Genomic DNA, 18,235 nt, shown 5'->3' on the forward strand with positions numbered 1-18,235 from the left:
GAAAATGGGATGTCTATTGGATCGAACATGCAGCAAGAGAATTTTTCTGCGAAAACTGCCTGATTTTCGTAACTGAATTTAGGAAAAAGTCTGCGAAATCTAAGTAAATGTTTCTAGGTGTGAATATGCCTTGTGTTGTGGTTAAAACATCGGTAATCCACATGGTCACGGTCATTAAATAATGTTTGTCAAAGCCGTGATTAATGTAACGTTTTTTGAACACGGAATGTCTCGGTGAGTGAAACTCGGAAAATAACAATTCTACTGGATAGAACTCGCTTGAATTGAATTTTTCTGCGAAAATTTCATGATTTTCGGAAGTGGATGTTAGGGAAAACCTGCGAAATCAGAATAACTACATCTAGGGATAAATATGCCTTGTATGGTGAATGAAATTTTGGTAATCCACATGCTCACACTCATTAGAGAATGTTTGTCGAATTCATGATGCACGTAACGTGTACGGAATACAGTGTGTCATATTGAAGGAAACAATGTAAATTACATGTCTATTGGGTAGAACTCGCTTGAAGAATATTTTTCAGCGAAATGTGCCTCATTTTCAAAACTGCCATTAGGAGAACCCTGTGAAATCTTAGAAAATGCTTCTAAGTGTCAATATGCATTGAATGGTGAATGAAAGTCCGGTAATCCACATGTTAATAACAGTGTAGTAATTATTTTTCAAACCGTGATTCATGTAGCGCTTTTTGAAATGGAATTTCACCGTAATGACACAATTTAAATTAAAATTCTATTGGGTAGAACTAGCTAGAATAGAATTTTTCTGCGAAAATTGCATGATTATCGAATCTGAAATTTGGAGAATGCTTCAAAATGAGAGTAAATATTTCTAGGTGTAAATATGCCTTTATGTTGGAAGAAAGTTCGGTAATCCACATTTTCACAACATATTAAAGAAGCTTTTTCTAATCCGTGATGCATATACCGTGTTTTTAACATGGAATTTCACGGTGACTGAAACAATGTAAATTACTTCTCTATTGGGTAGAACTCGCTCCAAGAGAATTTTTCTGCAGTAAATGCTTCATTTTTGAAACTGGCGTTTGGAAAACACTGCAAAATCTGAGAAAATACTTCTAAGTATCAATTTTCAATCTATTGTGATGAAAGTTCGGTAATCCACATGCTAACAAATCTGTAGTGAATATTTTTCGTATTCATTATGCAAGTAGCATGTTCGGAACACCGAATTTCATGGCCAGACACTTTATGTAAATTACATTTCTCTTGGTTAGAAAATACTCCAAGAGATTTTTCCTGAGAAATCTGCCTGATTTTCGAAACTGGAATTAGGAAACACTTCGAACTCAGATGAATAGATTCTCGGTGTATTTATGCCTTGTATGGTGGATGAAAGATCGTTAATCCACATGCTAACAACTCTGTAGTGAGTATTTGTCGAATCCGAGATACATGAAGCGTGTTGGGAACACAGAATATCACAGTAAGCGAATCTATGTAAAATAGATCTCTCGGGTAGAACTCGTTCCAAGAACTTTTTCTGCGAATTCTGCCTCATTTTCAAAACTGGCATTAGGAAAATCTTTTGAAATATGAGAAAATGCTTCAAAGTGTCAATATGGCTATTATGGTGGATGAAACTTCGGTAATCTTTATGCTAACAAGTCTGAAGTCAATATTTTTCGAAACCGTGATGCATGTATATTTTTTGGATCACGGAATTTCACGATGACGAGTTCCACGTAAATTGCATGTCTATTGGGTAGAACTCGCTCCAAGAGGATTATTCTGTGAAAACTGCATGATTAAAAACTGACACTAGGAGAAATATACTAAATCAGAAAATAATTTCTATGTATAAATATGCATTGTAAGGTGGATGAAAGTTCGGAAATACACATGTTCACAACTCATTAAAGAATGTTTGTCGAATCTGTGATGCATGTAACGTTTTCAGAACACGGAATGTCACGGTGAGTGAAACTATGTAAATTACATATCTTTTGGTTAGAACTCGCTCCAAGAGCATTTTCCTGCCAAATCTGCCTCATTTTCAAACCTGACATTAAAACTACTCTGTGAAATCTGAGAAAAGTCTTCAAAGTGTCAGTAAGCCATGTCTGGTGGATGAAAGTGCAGTAATCCACTTGCTAACAACTCTGCAGTGAAAATTTTTGAATCCGAGATGCATGAAGCGTGTTCGGAACACGGAATTTCACGGTGAGCGAATCCATGTAAAGTACATGTCTATTGTTTTGAACACGCTCCAAGAGGTTTTTGCCGTGAAAACTGCCTCAGTTACGAAACTGGCGTTTGGAAAGCTCTGTGAAATCAGAGAAAATATTTTTTGCACCAATATGCCTTGTATTGTGATGAAAGTCCTGTCATCCACATGCAAACACCTATGTAGTGTATTTTTGTCGAATCCTATCTGCATGTAGCGTGTGCGAAACACGGAATTTCACAGCGGGAGAATCTATGTAATTTACATATCTATTGGGTAGAACACGCTCCAACAGTTTTTTTCCTTAGGAAACTGCCTGATTTTGAAACTGCTATTAGGAAAAAGCTGCAAACTCAGAGTTAATGTTTCTAGGTGTAAATATGCCTTGTATGGTGGATGAAAGTTCTGTAATACACATGTACACAACTCATTAAAAATGTTTCTCAAATCCGTGATGAATGTAGTTTATTCAGTACACGGAATGTCACGTTGATGGAAACTATGTAAATTACATATCTATTGGTGAGAAACCGCTCCAGGAGCATTTTACTGTAAAATCTACCTCTGTTTGGAAACTGGTGTTATGAAAACACTGCAAAATCTGAGCAAAATTTTAAGGTGACAATATGTCTTCAATGGTTTATTAAAGATGTGTAATTCACATTCTAACAGCTCAGCAGTGAATATTTGTTGAATCCATGGTGCATGTAACTTTTTCGGAACACGGGATGTTACGGTGACGGTATCTATGAAAATGGGGTGTCTATTGGATCGAACATGCAGCAAGAGAATTTTTCTGCGAAAACTGCCTGATTTTCGTAACTGAATTTAGGAAAAATCTGCGAAATCTAAGTAAATGTTTCTAGGTGTGAATATACCTTGTGTTGTGGTTGAAACATCGGTAATCCACATGGTCATGGTCATTAAATAATGTTTGTCAAAGCCGTGATTAATGTAACGTTTTTTGAACACGGAATGTCTCGGTGAGTGAAACTCGGAAAATAACAATTCTACTGGATAGAACTCGCTTGAATTGAATTTTTCTGCGAAAATTTCATGATTTTCGGAAGCGGATGTGAGGGAAAACCTGCGAAATCAAAATAACTACATCTAGGGATAAATATGCCTTGTATGGTGAATGAAATTTTGATAATCCACATGCTCACACTCATTAGAGAATGTTTGTCGAATTCGTGATGCATGTAACGTGTACGGAGTACAGTGTGTCATATTGAAGGAAACAATGTAAATTACATGTCTATTGGGTAGAACTCGCTTGAAGAGTATTTTTCTGCGAAATGTGCCTCATTTTCAAAACTGCCATTAGGAGAACCCTGTGAAATCTTTGAAAATGCTTCTAAGTGTCAATATGCATTGAATGGTGAATGAAAGTCCGGTAATCCACATGTTAATAACAGTGTAGTAATGATTTTTCAAACCGTGATTCATGTAGCGCTTTTTGAAATGGAATTTCACCTTAATGACACAATTTAAATTAAAATTCTATTGGGTAGAACTAGCTAGAATAGAATTTTTCTGCGAAAATTGCATGATTCTCGAATCTGAAATTTGGAGAATGCTTCAAAATGAGAGTAAATATTTCTAGGTGTAAATATGCCTTTATGTTGGAAGAAAGTTCGGTAATCCACATTTTCACAACATATTAAAGAAGCTTTTTCTAATCCGTGATGCAAATACCGTGTTTTTAACATGGAATTTCACGGTGACTGAAACAATGTAAATTACTTCTCTATTGGGTAGAACTCGCTCCAAGAGAATTTTTCTGCAGTAAATGCTTCATTTTTGAGACTGGCCTTTGGAAAACACTGCAAAATCTGAGAAAATACTTCTAAGTATCAATTTTCAATCTATTGTGATGAAAGTTCGGTAATCCACATGCTAACAAATCTGTAGTGAATATTTTTCGAATTCATTATGCAAGTAGCATGTTCGGAACACGGAATTTCATGGCCAGAGAGTTTATGTAAATTACATTTCTCTTGGTTAGAAAATACTCCAAGAGATTTTTCCTGAGAAATCTGCCTGATTTTCGAAACTGGAATTAGGAAACACTGCGAACTCAGATGAATAGATTCTCGGTGTATTTATGCCTTGTATGGTGGATGAAAGATCGTTAATCCGCATGCTAACAACTCTGTAGTGAATATTTGTCGAATCCGAGATACATGAAGCGTGTTGGGAACACAGAATATCACAGTAAGCGAATCTATGTAAAATATATCTCTCGGGTAGAACTCGTTCCAAGAACTTTTTCTGCGAATTCTGCCTCATTTTCAAAACTGGCATTAGGAAAATCTTTTGAAATATGAGAAAATGCTTCAAAGTGTCAATATGGCTATTATGGTGGATGAAACTTTGGTAATCTTTATGCTAACAAGTCTGAAGTGAATATTTTTCGAAACCGTGATGCATGTATCTTTTTTGGAACACGGAATTTCACGATGACGGGTTCTACGTAAATTGCATGTCTATTGGGTAGAACTCGCTCCAAGAGGATTTTTCTGTGAAAACTGCATGATTAAAAACTGACACTAGGAGAAATATACTAAATCAGAAAATAATTTCTATGTATAAATATGCATTGTAAGGTGGATGAAAGTTCGGAAATACACATGTTCACAACTCATTAAAGAATGTTTGTCGAACCCGTGATGCATGTAACGTGTTCAGAACACGGAATATCACGGTGAGTGAAACTAGGTAAATTACATATCTTTTGGTTAGAACTCGCTCCAAGAGCATTTTCCTGCCAAATCTGCCTCATTTTCAAACCTGACATTAAAACTACTCTGTGAAATCTGAGAAAAGTCTTCAAAGTGTCAGTAAGCCATGTCTGGTGGATGAAAGTGCAGTAATCCCCTTGCTAACAACTCTGTAGTGAAAATTTTTGAATCCGAGATGCATGAAGCGTGTTCGGAACACGGAATTTCACGGTGAGCGAATCCATGTAAATTACATGTCTATTGTTTTGAACACGCTCCAAGAGGTTTTTGCCGTGAAATCTGCCTCAGTTACGAAACTGGCGTTTGGAAAGCTCTGTGAAATCAGAGAAAATGTTTTTTGCATCAATATGCCTTGTATTGTGATGAAAGTCCTGTCATCCACATGCAAACAACTCTGTAGTGTATTTTTGTCGAATCCTATCTGCATGTAGCGTGTGCGAAACACGGAATTTCACAGCAGGAGAATCTATGTAATTTATATATGTATTGCGTAAGACACGCTCAAAAAGGTTTTTCCTTAGGAATCTCCCTGATTTTTGAAACTGCTATTAGGAAAAAGCTGCAAACTCAGAGTTAATGTTTCTAGGTGTAAATATGCCTTGTATGGTGGATGAAAGATCTGTAATACACATGTACACAACTCATTAAAAATGTTTCTCAAATCCGTGATGTTTTTATTGTGTTCGGTACACGGAATGTCACGTTGAAGGAAAATATGTAAATTACACAACTATTGGTGAGAAACCGCTCCAGGAGCATTTTACTGTAAAATCTACCTCTGTTTGGAAACTGGTGTTATGAAAACACTGCAAAACCTGAGCAAAAGCTTTAAGGTGACAATATGTATTCAATGGTTTTTTAAAGATGTGTAATTCACATTCTAACAACTCAGGAGTGAATAATTGTTGAATCCATGCTGCATGTAAATTTATCGGAACACGGAATGTTACGGTGACGGTATCTATGGAAATGAGATGTCTATTGAATTGAACATGCTGCAAGAGAATTTTTCTGCGAAAACTCTCTGATTTTCGTAACTGACGTAAGGAAAAATCTGTGAAATCTAAGTAAATATTTCTAGGTGTGAATATGCCTTGTATTGTGGTTGAAACTTCGGTAATCCACATGCTCACAGTCATTAAATAATGTTTGTCGAAGCCATGATTAATGTAACGTTTTCGGAACACGGAATGTCTCGGTGAGTGAAACTCGGAAAATAACAATTCTACTGGATAGAACTCACTTGAATTGAATTTTTTGCGAAAATTTCATGATTTTCAAAACTGGATGTTAGGAAAAAACTGCGAAATCTAAATAACTACATCTAGGTGTTAATATGCCTTGTATGGTGGATGAAAGTTCGGTAATCCAGATGCTCACACTCATTAGAACATGTTTGTCGAATTCGTGATGCATGAAACGTGTACGGAATACAGAGTGTCATATTGAAGGAAACAATGTAAATTACATGTCTATTGGGTAGAACTCGCTTGAAGAGTATTTTTCTGCGAAATGTGCCTCATTTTCAAAACTGCCATTAGGAGAACCCTGTGAAATCTTTGAAAATGCTTCTAAGTGTCAATATGCCTTGAATGGTGAATGAAAGTCCGGTAATCCACATGTTAATAACAGGGTAGTAATTATTTTTCAAACCGTGATTCATTTAGCGCTTTTGGAAATGGAATTTCACCGTAATGAAACAATTTAAATTCAAATTCTATTGGGTAGAACTAGCTAGAATAGAATTTTTCTGCGAAAATTGCATGATTATCGAATCTGAAGTTTGGAGAAAGCTTCAAAATGAGAGTAAATATTTCTAGGTGTAAATATGACTTTATGTGGAAGAAAGTTCTGTAATCCACATTTTCACAACATATTAAAGAATCTTTTTCTAATCCGTGATGCATATACCGTGTTTGTATCGTGGAATTTCCCGGTGACTGAAACAATGTAAATTACTTCTCTATTGGGTAGAACTCGCTCCAAGAGAATTTTTCTGTGAAAACTGCATTATTTTTTAAACTGGCGTTTGGAAAACACAGCAAAATCTGAGAAAATACTTCTAAGTATCAATATTGAAACTATTGTGATGAAATTTCGGTAATCCACATGCTAACAACTCTGTAGTGAATATTTGTCGAATCCGTGATGCATGTAGCTTTTTCTGAACACGGAATTTCACGATGACAGGTTCTATGTAAATTGAATATCTATTGGGTAGAACTCGCTCCAAGAGGATTTTTCTGAGAAAACTGCATGATTTAAAAACTGACATTAGGTGAAATCTACTAAATCAGAAAAAACATTCTATGTATAATTATGCATTGTAAGGTGGATGAAAGTTCGGTAATACACATGTTCACAACTCATGAAAGAATGTTTTTCGAATCCATGATGCATGTAACTTGTTCAGAACACAGAATGTCACGGTGAGTGAAACTAGGTATATTACATATCTTTTGGTTAGAACTCGCTCCAAGAGCATTTTCTTGCCAAATCTGCCTCATTTTCAAACCTGGCATTTAAACTAATCTGTGAAATCTGAGAAAAGTATTCAAAGAGTCAGTAAGCAATCTATGGTCAATGAAAGTGATGTATTCCACTTGCTAACAACCCTGTAGTGAAAATTTTTGAATCCGAGATGCATGAAGCGTGTTGGGAACATGGAATTTCATGGTGTGCGAATCCATGTAAATTAAATGTCTATTGTTTTGAACCCGCTCCAAGAGGTTTTTGCCTTGAAATCTGCCTCAGTTTCGAAACTGTCGTTTGGAAAGCTCTGTGAAATCAGAGAAAATGCTTCTAAGCATCAATATGCCTTGTATTGTGATGAAAGTCCTGTAATCCACATGCAAACAACTCAGTAGTGTATTTTTGTCGAATCCTATCTGCATGTAGCGTGTGCGAAACACGGAATTTCACAGCGGGAAAATCTATGTAATTTACAAATCTATTAGGAAGAACACGCTCCAACAGTTTTTTCCTTAGGAAACTGCCTGATTTTGAAACTGCTATTAGGAAAAAGCTGCAAACTCAGAGTTAATGTTTCTAGGTGTAAATATGCCTTGTATGGTGGATGAAAGTTCTGTCATACACATGTACACAACTCATTAAAAATGTTTCTCAAATCCGTGATGAATGTAGTGTATTCAGTACATGGAATGTCACGTTGATGGAAACTATGTAAATTACATATCTATTGGTGAGAAACCGCTCCAGGAGCATTTTTGTGTAAAATCTACCTCTGTTTGGAAACTGGTGTTATGAAAACACTGCAAAATCTGAGCAAAATTTTAAGCTGACAATATGTCTTCAATGGTTTATTAAAGATGTGTAATTCACATTCTAACAACTCAGCAGTGAATATTTGTTGAATCCATGGTGCATGTAAGTATTTCGGAACATGGGATGTTACGGTGACGGTATCTATGAAAATGGGATGTCTATTGGATCGAACATGCAGCAAGAGAATTTTTCTGCGAAAACTGCCTGATTTTCGTAACTGAATTTAGGAAAAATCTGCGAAATCTAAGTAAATGTTTCTAGGTGTCAATATGCCTTCTATTGTGGTTGAAACATCGGTAATCCACATGGTCACGGTCATTTAATAATGTTTGTCAAAGCCGTGATTAGTGTAACGTTTTTTGAACACGGAATGTCTCGGTGAGTGAAACTCGGAAAATAACAATTCTACTGGATAGAACTCGCTTGAATTGAATTTTTCTGCAAAAATTTCATGATTTTCGGAATTGGATGTTAGGGAAAACCTGCGAAATCAGAATAACTACATCTAGGGATAAATATGCCTTGTATGGTGAATGAAACTTTGGTAATCCACATGCTCACACTCATTAGAGAATGTTTGTCGAATTCGTGATGCATGTAACGTGTACGGAATACAGTGTGTCATATTGAAGGAAACAATGTAAATTACATGTCTATTGGGTAGAACTCGCTTGAAGAGTTTTTTTCTGCGAAATGTGCCTCATTTTCAAAACTGCCAAGGAGAACACTGTGAAATCTTAGAAAATGCTTCTAAGTGTCAATATGCATTGAATGGTGAATGAAAGTCCGGTAATCCACATGTTAATAACAGTGTAGTAATGATTTTTCAAACCGTGATTCATGTAGCGCTTTTTGAAATGGAATTTCACCGTAATGACACAATTTAAATTAAAATTCTATTGGATAGAACTAGCTAGAATAGAATTTTTCTGCGAAAATTGCATGATTATCGAATCTGAAATTTGGAGAATGCTTCAAAATGAGAGTAAATATTTCTAGGTGTAAATATGCCTTTATGTTGGAAGAAAGTTCGGTAATCCACATTTTCACAACATATTAAAGAAGCTTTTTCTAATCCGTGATGCATATACCGTGTTTTTAACATGGAATTTCACGGTGACTGAAACAATGTAAATTACTTCTCTATTGGGTAGAACTCGCTCCAAGAGAATTTTTCTGCAGTAAATGCTTCATTTTTGAAACTGGCGTTTGGAAAACACTGCAAAATCTGAGAAAATACTTCTAAGTATCAATTTTCAATCTATTGTGATGAAAGTTCGGTAATCCACATGCTAACAAATCTGTAGTGAATATTTTTCGAATTCATTATGCAAGTAGCATGTTTGGAACACGGAATTTCATGGTCAGGGATTTTATGTAAATTAAATTTCTCTTGGTTAGAAAATACTCCAAGAGATTTTTCCTGAGAAATCTGCCTGATTTTCGAAACTGGAATTAGGAAACACTGCGAACTCAGATGAATAGATTCTCGGTGTATTTATGCCTTGTATGGTGGATGAAAGATCATTAATCCGCATGCTAACAACTCTGTAGTGAATATTTGTCGAATCCGAGATACATGAAGCGTGTTGGGAACACAGAATATCACAGTAAGCGAATCTATGTAAAATAGATGTCTCGGGTAGAAATCGTTCCAAGAACTTTTTCTGCGAATTCTGCCTCATTTTCAAAACTGGCATTAGGAAAATCTTTTGAAATATGAGAAAATGCTTCAAAGTGTCAATATGGCTTTTATGGTGGATGAAAGTTCGGTAATCTTTATGCTAACAAGTCTGAAGTGAATATTTTTCGAAACGGTGATGCATGTATCTTTTTTGGATCACGGAATTTCACGATGACGAGTTCTACGTAAATTGCATGTCTATTGGGTAGAACTCGCTCCAAGAGGATTTTTCTGTGAAAACTGCATGATTTAAAAACTGACACTAGGACAAATATACTAAATCTGAAAGTAATTTCTATGTATAAATATGCATTGTAAGGTGGATGAAAGTTTGGAAATACACATGTTCACAACTCATTAAAGAATGTTTGTCAAACCCGTGATGCATGTAACGTGTTCAGAACACGGAATATCAAGGTGAGTGAAACTAGGTATATTACATATCTTTTGGTTAGAACTCGCTCCAAGAACATTTTCCTGTCAAATCTGCCTCATTTTCAAACCTGGCATTTAAACTAATCTGTGAAATCTGAGAAAAGTATTCAAAGGTTCAGTAAGCAATCTATGGTCAATGAAAGTGATGTATTCCACTTGCTAACAACCCTGTAGTGAAAATTTTTGAATCCGAGATGCATGAAGCGTGTTCGGAACACGGAATTTCATGGTGTGCGAATCCATGTAAATTAAATGTCTATTGTTTTGAACCCGCTCCAAGAGGTTTTTGCCTTGAAATCTGCCTCAGTTTCGAAACTGTAGTTTTTAAATCTCTGTGAAATCAGAGAAAATGTTTCTAAGCATCAATATGCCTTGTATTGTGATGAAAGTCCTGTAATCCACATGCAAACAACTCTGTAGTGTATATTTGTCGAATCCTATCTGCATGTAGCGTGTGCGAAACATGGAATTTCACAGCGGGAGAATCTATGTAATTTACATATCTATTGGGTAGAACACGCTCCAAAAGTTGTTTCCTAAGAAAATGCCTGATTTTGAAACTGCTATTAGGAAAAAGCTGCAAACTCAGAGTTAATGTTTCTAGGTGTAAATATGCCTTGTATGGTGGATGAAAGTTCTGTAATACACATGTACACAACTCATTAAAAATGTTTCTCAAATCCGTAATGTTTGTAGTGTGTTCAGTACACGGAATGTCACGTTGATGGAAACTATGTAAATTACATATCTATTGGTGAGAAACCGCTCCAGGAGCATTTTTGTGTAAAATCTACCTCTGTTTGTAAACTGGTGTTATGAAAACACTGCAAAATCTGAGCAAAATTTTAAGGGGACAATATGTCTTCAATGGTTTATTAAAGATGTGTAATTCACATTCTAACAACTCAGCAGTGAATATTTGTTGAATCCATGGTGCATGTAACTTTTTCGGAACACGGGATATTACGGTGACGGTATGTATGAAAATGGGGTGTCTATTGGATCGAACATGCAGCAAGAGAATTTTTCTGCGAAAACTGCCTGATTTTCGTAACTGAATTTAGGAAAAATCTGCGAAATCTAAGTAAATGTTTCTAGGTGTGAATATGCCTTGTATTGTGGTTGAAACATCAGTAATCCACATGGTCACGGTCATTAAATAATGTTTGTCAAAGCCGTGATTAATGTAACGTTTTTTGAACACGGAATGTCTCGGTGAGTGAAACTCGGAAAATAACAATTCTACTGGATAGAACTGGCTTGAATTGAATTTTTCTGCGAAAATTTCATGATTTTCTGAAGTGGATGTTAGGGAAAACCTGCGAAATCAGAATAACTACATCTAGGGATAAATATGACTTTTATGGTGAATGAAACTTTGGTAATCCACATGCTCACACTCATTAGAGAATGTTTGTCGAATTCGTGATGCATGTAACGTGTACGGAATACAGTGTGTCATATTGAAGGAAACAATGTAAATTACATGTCTATTGGGTAGAACTCGCTTGAAGAGGATTTTTCTGCAAAATGTGCCTCATTTTCAAAACTGCCATTAGGAGAACCTTGTGAAATCTGAGAAAATGCCTCTAAGTGTCAATATGCATTAAATAGTGAATAAAAGTCCGGTAATCCACATGTTAATAACAGTGTAGTAATGATTTTTCAAACCGTGATTCATGTAGCGCTTTTTGAAATGGAATTTCACCGTAATGACACGATTTAAATTAAAATTCTATTGAGTAGAACTAGCTAGAATAGAATTTTTCTGCGAAAATTGCATGATTATCGAATCTGAAATTTGGAGAATGCTTCAAAATGAGAGTAAATACTTCTAGGTGTAAATATTCCTTTATGTTGGAAGAAAGTTCGTAATCCACAATTTCACAACATATTAAAGAATCTTTTTCTAATCCGTGATGCATATACTGTGTTTGGAACGTGGAATTTCACGGTGACTGGAACAATGTAAATTACTTCTCTATTGGGTAGAACACGCTCCAAGAGAATTTTTCTGTGAAAACTGCATTATTTTTTAAACTGGCGTTTGGAAAACACAGCAAAATCTGAGAAAATACTTCTAAGTATCAATATTCAAACTATTGTGATGAAAGTTCGGTAATCCACATGCTAACAAATCTGTAGAGAATATTTTTCCAATCCATTATGCGTGTAGCATGTTCAGAACACCGAATTTCATGGCCAGGGATTTTATATAAATTACATTTCTCTTGGTTAGAAATCACTCCAAGAGATTTTTCCTGAGAAATCTGCCTGATTTTCAAAACTGTCGTTAGAAAAACACTGCGAACTCAGATGAATAAATTCTCGGTGTAAATATGCCTTGTAATGTGGATGAAAGTTCGGTAATCCGCATGCTAACAACTCTGTAGTGAATATTTGTCGAATCCGAGATACATGAAGCGTGTTTGGGACACAGAATATCACGGTGACCGAATCTATGTAAAATGCATGTCACTTGGGTAGAACACGCTCCAAGAGCTTTTTCTGCGAATTCTGCCTCATTTTCAAAACTGGCATTAGGAAAAACTTTCGAAATATGAGAAAATGATTCAAAGTGTCAATATGGCTTGTATGGTGGATGAAAGTTCGTTAATCCTTATGCTAACAACTCTGTAGTGAATATTTGTCGAATCCGTGATGCATGTAGCTTTTTCGGAACACGGAATTTCACGATGACAGGTTCTATGTAAATTGAATATCTATTGGGTAGAACTCGCTCCAAGAGGATTTTTCTGAGAAAACTGCATGATTTAAAAACTGACATTAGGTGAAATCTACTAAATCAGAAAAAACATTCTATGTATAAATATGCATTGTAAGGTGGATGAAAGTTCGGTAATACACATGTTCACAACTCATTAAAGAATGTTTGTCGAATCCGTGATGCATGTAACGTGTTCAGAACACGGAATATCACGGTGAGTGAAACTAGGTAAATTACATATCTTTTGGTTAGAACTCGCCCCAAGAACATTTTCCTGCCAAATCTGCCTCATTTTCAAACCTGACATTAAAACTAATCTGTGAAATCTGAGAAAAGTCTTCAAAGTGTCAGTAAGCCATGTATGGCGGATGAAAGTGCTGTAATCCACTTGCTAACAACTCTGTAGTGAAAATTTTTGAAACAGAGATGCATGAAGCATGTTCGGAACACGGAATTTCACGGTGAGCGAATCCATGTAAAGTACATGTCTATTGTTTTGAACACGCTCCAAGAGGTTTTTGCCGTGAAAACTGCCTCAGTTTCGAAACTGGCGTTTGTAAATCTCTGTGAAATCAGAGAAAATGCTTCTAAGCATCAATATGCCTTGTATTGTGATGAAAGTCCTGTAATCCACATGCAAACAACTCTGTAGTGTATTTTTGTTGAATCCTATCTGCATGTAGCGTGGGCGAAACACGGAATTTAACAGCGGGATAATCTATGTAATTTACATATCTATTGCGTAAGACACGCTCAAAAAGATTTTTCCTTAGTAAACTGCCTGATTTTTGAAACTGCTATTAGGAAAAACTGCAAACTCAGAGTTAATGTTTCTAGGTGTAAATATGCCTTGTACGGTGGATGAAAGATCTGTAATACACATGTACACAACTCATTAAAAATGTTTCTCAAATCCATGATGTATGTAGTTTGTTCGGTACACGGAATGTCACGTTGAAGGAAAATAGGTAAATTACATATCTATTGGTGAGAACCCGCTCCAGGAGCATTTTACTGTAAAATCTACCTCTGTTTGGAAACTGGTGTTATGAAAACACTGCAAAACCTGAGCAAAAGATTTAAGGTGACAATATGTCTTCAATGGTTTATTAAAGATGTGTAATTCACATTCTAACAACTCAGGAGTGAATATTTGTTGAATCCATGGTGCATGTACCTTTTTCGGAACACGGAATGTTACGGTGACGGTATCTATGGAAATGGGATGTGTATTGGATCGAACATGCAGCAAGAGAATTTTTCTGCGAAAACTGCCTGAGTTTCGTAACTGACGTTAGGAAAAATCTGTGAAATTTAAGTAAATATTTCTAGGTGTAAATATGCCTTTATGTTGGAAGAAAGTTCTGTAATCCACATTTTCACAACATATTAAAGGATCTTTTTCTAATCCGTGATGCATATACCGTGTTTTTAACATGGAATTTCACGGTGGCTGAAACAATGTAAATTACTTCTCTATTGGGTAGAATTCTCTCCAAAAGTATTTTTCTGCAGTAAATGCTTCATTTTTGAACCTGGCATTTGGAAAACCCTGCAAAATCTGAGAAAATACTTCTAAGTATCAATTTTCAATCTATTGTGATGAAAGTTCGGTAATCCACATGCTAACAACTCTGTAGTGAATATTTTTCGAATTAATTATGCAAGTAGCTTGTTCGGAACACGGAATTTCATGGCCAGAGAGTTTATGTAAATTACATTTCTCTTGGTTAGAAAACACTCCAAGAGATTTTTCCTGAGAAATCTGCCTGATTTTCGAAACTGGAATTAGGAAACTCTGCGAACTCAGATGAATAGATTCTCGGTGTATTTATGCCTTGTATGGCGGATGAAAGATCGTTAATCCGCATGCTAACAACTCTGTAGTGAATATTTGTCGAATCCGAGATACATGAAGCGTGTTCTGAACACAGAATATCACAATAAGCGAATCTATGTAAAATAGATCTCTCGGGTAGAACTCGTTCCAAGAACTTTTTCTATGAATTCTGCCTCATTTTCAAAATTGGCATTAGGAAAATATTTTGAAATATGAAAAAATGCTTCAAATGTCAATATGGCTTTTATGGTGGATGAAAGTTCGGTAATCTTTATGCTAACAAGTCTGAAGTGAATATTTTTCGAAACCGTGATGCATGTATATTTTTCAGATCACGGAATTTCACGATGACGGGTTCTACGTAAATTGCATGTGTAAGGGTAGAACTCGCTCCAAGAGTATTTTTCTGTGAAAACTGCATGATTTAAAAACTGACACTAGGAGAAATATACTAAATCAAAAAATAATTTCTATGTATAAATATGCATTGTAAGGTGGATGATAGTTCGGTAATACACATGTTCACAACTCATTAAAAAATGTTTGTCGAATCCGTGATGCATGTAACTTGTTCAGAACACGAAATATCACGGTGAGTGAAACTAGGTAAATTACATATCTTTTGGTTAGAACTCGCTCCAAGAGCATTTTCCTGCCAAATCTGCCTCATTTTCAAACCTGACATTAAAACTACTCTGTGAAATCTGAGAAAAGTCTTCAAAGTGTCAGTAAGCCATGTTTGGCAGATGAAAGTGCTGTAATCCACTTGCTAACAACTGTGTAGTGAAAATTTTTGAATGTGAGATGCATGAAGCGTGTTCGGAACACGGAATTTCACGGTGAGCGAATCCATGTAAAGTACATGTCTATTGTTTTGAACACGCTCCAAGAGGTTTTTGCCGTGAAAACTGCCTCAGTTTCGAAACTGGCGTTTGGAAAGCTCTGTGAAATCTGAGAAATTGTTTCTAAGCATCAATATGCCTTGTATTGTGATGAAAGTCCTGTAATCCACATGCAAACAACTCTGTAGTGTATTTTGGTCGAATCCTATCTGCATGTAGTGTGGGCGAATCACGGAATTTCACAGCGGGATAATCTATGTAATTTACATATCTATTGCGTAAGACATGCTCAAAAAGTTTTTCCTTAGTAAACTGCCTGATTTTGAAACTGCTATTAGGAAAAAGCTATAAACTAAGAGTTAATGTTTCTAGGTGTAAATATGCCTTGTACGGTGGATGAAAGATCTGTAATACACATGTACACAACTCATTAAAAATGTTTCTCAAATCCGTGATGTATGTAGTTTGTTCGGTACACGGAATGTCACGTTGAAGGAAAATAGGTAAATTACATATCTATTGGTGAGAACCCGCTCCAGGAGCATTTTACTGTAAAATCTACCTCTGTTTGGAAACTGGTGTTATGAAAACACTGCAAAACCTGAGCAAAAGCTTTAAGGTGACAATATGTCTTCAATGGTTTATTAAAGATGTGTAATTCACATTCTAACAACTCAGGAGTGAATATTTGTTGAATCCATTGTGCATGTAACTTTTTCGGAACATGCAATATTACGGTGACGGTATCTATGTAAATGGGATGTCTATTGGATCGAACATGCAGCAAGAGAATTTTTCTGCGAAAACTGCCTGATTTTCTTAACTGACGTTAGGAAAAATCTGCGAATTCTAAGTAAATATTTCTAGGTGTAAATATGCCTTGTATTGTGGTTGAAACATCGGTAATCCACATGCTCACGGTCTTTAAATAATGATTGTCAAAGCCGTGATTAATGTAACGTTTTCGGAACACGGAATAACTCGGTGAGTGAAACTCGGATAATAACAATTCTTCCGGATAGAACTCGCTTGAATTGAATTTTTCTGCGAAAATTTCATGATTTTCAGAAGTGGATGTTAGGGAAAACCTGCAAAATCAGATAACTACATCTAGGGATATATATGCCTTGTATGGTGAATGAAATTTCGGTAATACAGATGCTCACACTCATTAGAGAATGTCGTATTCGTGCTGCATGTAACGTGTACGAAATACAGAGTGTCATATTGAAGGAAACAATGTAAATTACATGTGTATTGGGTAGAACTCGCTTGAAGAGAATTTTTCTGCAAAATGTGATTCATTTTTAAAACTGCCATTATGAGAACCCTGTGAAATCTGAGAAAATGCTTCTAAGTGTCAATATGCCTTGAATGGTGAATGAAAGTCCGGTAATCCACATGTTAATAACAGGGTAGTAATTATTTTTCAAACCGTGATTCATTTAGCGCTTTTGGAAATGGAATTTCACCGTAATGACACAATTTAAATTACAATTCTATTGGGTAGAACCCGCTAGAATAGAATTTTTCTGCGAAGATTGCATGATTATCGAATCTGAATTTTGGAGAAAGCTTCAAAATGAGAGTAAGTATTTCTAGGTGTAAATATGCCTTTATGTTGGAAGAAAGTTCGGTAATCCACATTTCCACAACATATTAAAGAATCTTTTTCTAATCCGTGATGCATATACCGTGTTTGGAACGTGGAATTTCACGGTGACTGAAACAATGTAAACTACTTCTCTATTGGGTAGAACTCGCTCCATGAGTATTTTTCTGCGAAAAATTCTTCATTATTGAAACTGGCGTTTGGAAAACACTGCAAAATCTGAGAAAATACATCTAAGTATCAATATTCAATCTATTGTGATGAAAGTTCGGTAATCCACATGCTAACAAATCTTTAGTGAGTATTTGTCGAATCCATTATGCATGTAGCATTTTCAGAACACGGAATTTCATTGCCAGGGAGTTTATGTTAATTACATTTCTCTTGGTTAGAAATCACTCCAAGAGATTTTTCCTGAGAAATCTGCCCGATTTTTGAAACTGCCATTAGGAAAACACTGCGAAATCAGATGAATAGATTCTCGGTGTACATATGCCTTGTAGGGTGGATGTAAGATCGGTAATCCGCATGCTAACAACCCTGTAGTGAATATTTGTCGAATCCGAGATACATGAAGCGTGTTTGGAACACAGAATATCACGGTGGGCGAATCTATGTAAAATATATATCTCTTGGGTAGAACTCACTCCAAGAGTTTTTCTGCGAATTCTGCCTCATTTTCAAAACTGGCATTAGGAAAAACTTTCGAAAGATGAGAAAATGATTCAAAGTGTCAATATGGCTTTTGTGGTGGATGAAAATCCGGTAAATCTTATGCTAACAACTCTGTAGTGAATATTTGTCGAATCCGTGATGCATGTAGCTTTTTCAAAACACAGAATTTCACGATGACGGG

Source organism: Camelus bactrianus, chromosome 6, assembly GCF_048773025.1.
Source record: "Camelus bactrianus isolate YW-2024 breed Bactrian camel chromosome 6, ASM4877302v1, whole genome shotgun sequence".
NCBI lineage: Eukaryota > Metazoa > Chordata > Mammalia > Artiodactyla > Camelidae > Camelus > Camelus bactrianus.